This window comes from Bacillus rossius, unplaced genomic scaffold (genome assembly GCF_032445375.1).
Source record: "Bacillus rossius redtenbacheri isolate Brsri unplaced genomic scaffold, Brsri_v3 Brsri_v3_scf36, whole genome shotgun sequence".
NCBI lineage: Eukaryota > Metazoa > Arthropoda > Insecta > Phasmatodea > Bacillidae > Bacillus > Bacillus rossius.
The window spans coordinates 310444-315000 of record NW_026962546.1 but is presented as its reverse complement, the minus strand read 5'-3'; the positions used below and the strand labels follow the sequence as shown (position 1 = coordinate 315000).

General features: G+C 33.5%; 1 non-coding gene across 1 annotated transcript; it reads right to left on the bottom strand.

Moving 5' to 3' along the window:
* Positions 1 to 2922: 2922 nt before the first annotated feature.
* LOC134544321 (5S ribosomal RNA) lies at positions 2923 to 3041 on the bottom strand. The gene has a single exon (XR_010077675.1). It is a non-coding gene; the product is annotated as a 5S ribosomal RNA (ribosomal RNA).
* Positions 3042 to 4557: the final 1516 nt, after the last annotated feature.

Here is a 4557-nt window from a genome sequence, read left to right as displayed (position 1 = left end):
TAAAACTTTTAACTGTACACACAACAAGCATTTCACTTGGATCTGATGCATTCTCAAGAGTGCAGTTTCTGTTTAGCTTTTAAAACTGGCTGCCCTTCAATTCACTCAAGGTGCAGATGCAAGTTGCTGATGAAGTATTCCACACACATGCTACATTGGAGAAATATTTTAATAAAAATTAAAACTCTTGCAGGATTTCGAATAAAAACTATCCTATTTATCCCTTCTATGTTTTGGTACTGCGAAATTGAGAGAGGTAAGTAAGTTGTGAGGTTATTTTTACTTGCTTGCATGTGAGGTTAGCAGAGCAAAAATATTTTTGAAATTGCAGATACATGGTCACTTTATTTCGTTGCAAACATTTATAAGCTCGTAATCTTATTTAAAGTCTCCATACTTAATGCGTTTGGAAAACCTTCTTTCTCTCAATTTTACAATGGAACAAAATTTTACTTGTATGTGTACATTAATTCCATCTCTAAATGATGTAGGTTTACGCACCGAGATCAGGTACATTGTAGAGAGAAAAACACACGAGTACCTGCTTATTTTGAAGTTTTAATGAGTATATTAAAAAAAAAAAAAAAAAAAACGATAAAAATATAATTGAAAAAGTATATTATTCACGTATTTTTGAGGATGAGGGGAGGGGGTGTTTTTGTCCGATGGTCGTTTATCTTTAAAGAAATTTCCGTTGGACCTGTGCGTTCTTGCTCTGCCAATTCTCGAAAAATGAAATATTTTAAGTCGTCTTTTATGTGCTAACTTCATTATATTTGGCTGCATTCGTATTTTTATTAGTTTTGAAACATTCATGTCACGGAAAATAATCATAAACCAGGACAAAAACGTTTTGACTAAATGTTCTAGGTTGGTTGTAAAACATTTTCTTATTTTATTTCACATCGGAAACATCTGTTAAGTTGTAAGCTTTGTAATGAATGCGACAGTCACTTGTTCGCTGAAGTGTTTGTTTAAGAAATTAGTATTGTAAATTTGTTTATGGTCTTGTTAAATGAAATTTTAAGTGAAATCATTTGGGAAAACAGAGGCTACAGGAATTTTCAACACAACTTGATGACCGACGTTGTGACTAGTGTGGGAGTGTGTGCTCGTGTAAATATCAATTTTTCTTACTCCTCGTGCCGGTCAACAGGAAAACAGCGAGTGTGTTATCTCATCGCGGGCGTGTGATTGCGTGTGGTAAATTGTGCTAGGTTAATTACCGCAAAACTCCACTGTGTGCAAATATGTAGTGTGTCGCTGTATGCAAATATTTGGTATGTCTTTTTTTTTTTTTTTTTTTTCAGGCAATACACACTTTGAATTTTACACAATTTCGATGCTGCAACCTAAGTGTATACATGCGAATAGGATTGCTTAAATGAAAAAGTAAAGTAGGAGGTAAGTGCAAATGTTTCCAGGAGGTTATGCACACACAATCTATTTTATGAATTAATAGTTATTATCTAAGAAAATGATAGAAGATTATAAATAATGTGTGCAGAATAATACAGAATTTGCATGTTACACAAAAAAAAAAATATATATATATTCCAAATATTGTTAGCAAAATGCACCTAGATTAGTGAGCTGGATTTTTTTTTTTTTTTTGTATTTTTGTTCTGTTGATCCCACGTGGAGTCAAGGCTCCGGGATATAGAACATGTATGTGCAGACAATTAATATTTACATGATGCAAGTTACCAAGAAAAAAAATTTCAAAAAAAAAAAATACATAACATGTTACACAATTTAACTTTATGCAAAACATGAAGCAGCTGTTATCACAAGTCCATTCAACAAATTAACAGTTCAATTTCTCTATTATCAATCAAATTAAAGAATAGCTTCAGAGGGTAGGTAGGATATTCTAGAAGAATTTTTTTTACTGTTTTTTTTTTAATACTGGTAAATTGTTTTAGTTATTTTCTGTGATATTAAGTTGTAAAGTTTTACTCCCAAGTAATTTAGTCCATTTTCAAATCGCCTAGTGTTATGTTCAACTATCCTCAATTTACTAGCATTTCTGGTGTTATACCTATGTGCGAATATCTAAAAAAAAAAAAAAAAAAAAAAATAATAATTTTTTTTTTCTTCTTTTTCTTAAGAATGAATAAAAAGTTTCTAGAACGTATTCATTTATGGCAGTCAGGACTTTAAGTTTTTTGAATTTTGGTCTGCAGTTAGATGATTTTTTATCTTTTGTTATTATTCTAATAGCTCCTTTTTTTTTTTTTTTTTCCCCCAATGTTATATGGCAGAAAGAGTAGAGCTATGGCTACTGTGACATCATGCATTGATGGGAAGGTTATTGTTGGATAACAAAAATTTAGATGATATAATTTTTATTTTTTTCCATACACAACACATTGCAGGTACAATTTTACAGGTTACAGCTGTACCACCTCTAGTATTGCTGCCGACCATCCAACAAATGAGCACATTAAACAGGCATTGATGACATTGTTATCAACGTCTTTTTGAATCTCTCATTATTATACATAACTGCCCACTGAAACAGAGAAACTTCAAAATAGGTGTGTGTGTGTGTGTTTATATATATATATATATATATATATATATATATATACATATATACATATATACATACATACATACATACATACATACATACATACATATACACTTATATATTTATTTTTTCACTTTGAATTTTGTATGAGGTATACACATGCAAAGATTCACAGCTACTGGGTGGGTGAGTGAGTGAGTGAGTGAGTGAGTGAGTGATTGATTGATTGATTGATTGATTGATTGATTGATTGATTGATTGATTGAGAGAGAGTGAGTGTGTGTGTTAGGGGGGGGGGGGGGAAATGTGGTGATTGTGGGGGAAAAAAAAATTTAAAATTGAAATTTTTAAAAAAAAATTTTTTTCTGTAGGGTGCAAAATAGTAGTGCCAACGGCACGTGGTGTTCCCAAGCGGTCACCCATCTAAGTACTAACCACGCTCGACGATGCTTAACTTCGGTGATCGGACGAGAACCGGTGTGTTCATCGTGATATGGCCGTTGGCAATGATATAGATGTTTTTTTTTTGCAGTTTGTATTTGCCACTCGAAATAGCTATACCAGGTGTGATTGTTACAAACAACAGGAGAAATCGTGTAATGAACACTCTTTTACTTCCCCCCCCCCCCCTCCCCACACACAACACCCACCACCCTCACCATCCCAACCACCAAAGCCCTCTTCAAAATACACTCTCACACACACACACAAACCCACACTCTATAACTGATGAACATTACCATAACTTCTTAAAGCCATTAGATAATATTTAACTCAAGAAAGGTATTGTGATATGTTTAAAGAAAGAAAGGTGAAACCTTTAACTTTACCAGCAGGTATTAGTATCACTGAGGTATCTTCTAGGTTGTAGCAGCAATAGTAGTAATAATAATAAAATTAAATAAGGTAATAAAAAAGAAAAGTTATACATGTGATCAAATCATGAATGTATAAAACTGGAATGAATTTAAATTTTTTTTATTTTTCTTCATAGGCTGTTTTGAAATTGATGAGTAAGTGCCTCTTCTTTTAAATTTTTTAATGCTGAACACTGTTACATAAGAGATGAATGTTTAGAAAATTTAAAAAAAAAAAAGCTAGCCCAGCCCCCTCCCCCCCTCACACAAAATCCAAACAAAAAAAAACACCCTCCTTCAAAACATCACATAATCATCCAGCCAGCAGTGCAGACGAGAAATTTGCACTCGGGGCCGCCATTTTGACGATAAATTCTTGCATGGCACACCAAAGGTAGGAAAGAATTTAAAAAAATAAAAATAATGGGCGAGCACCCTCGCGTCTGCCTGTAGAAAATGAAGTTAAAAGTAACATAACCTAAAGACAGGCACACACTAGGGTGCTCCCAGGCGGTTGAGAAATTTTTTCCCGCCAAAAGACTTATATATATTATTTATTTTACTGTTTTTGGCAGGGGGCTATGTCGGTCTGTGTGCAAAGTAGTTCCTACTCCCGCCGCCAGGAGCGCGCGCGGTGGGTAGCGATGTTGTTTTTTCTGCTTTCATTTGTTTATTATTTAGAGGGTTAATGCTATGTAAATGTACGCAAGTTTGGTTATGTGTCGGTAGTTGTGCGAGATTTAATTTCCGAAACGAAATTTGACTTTCATCGGCCTGCATTTCTCACTTATTCGGAAAATACATGTGTGTTTATGTATGTATAATAATCGAGTGATTTTGTAATAATTTGGAAGTTTTGTTTGCGTGTGCGATGTGGGGAAGAAAAGGTGTGCACACGAGTCCTAGGGCTATATTTTTTTTTATTGCGAAATATTTACTTCATGTGGTGAAAAATTTTAAATTATTTGTGATGCAAGTGAAATTTTTTTTTTTTTTTCAGTTGGGTGATGTGTTTGTCCTCGTTTGTGTGCAAGGAAGCAAACATGCTGAAGGTAAGGGGCCATAAATGACACTTTAAAATATTAGTTTACCATTAATTTTGGTTAAATATTAAATTGCCATATAAGTAAAATCATGTCAACTGTTGTATTCCACCCAGTATAA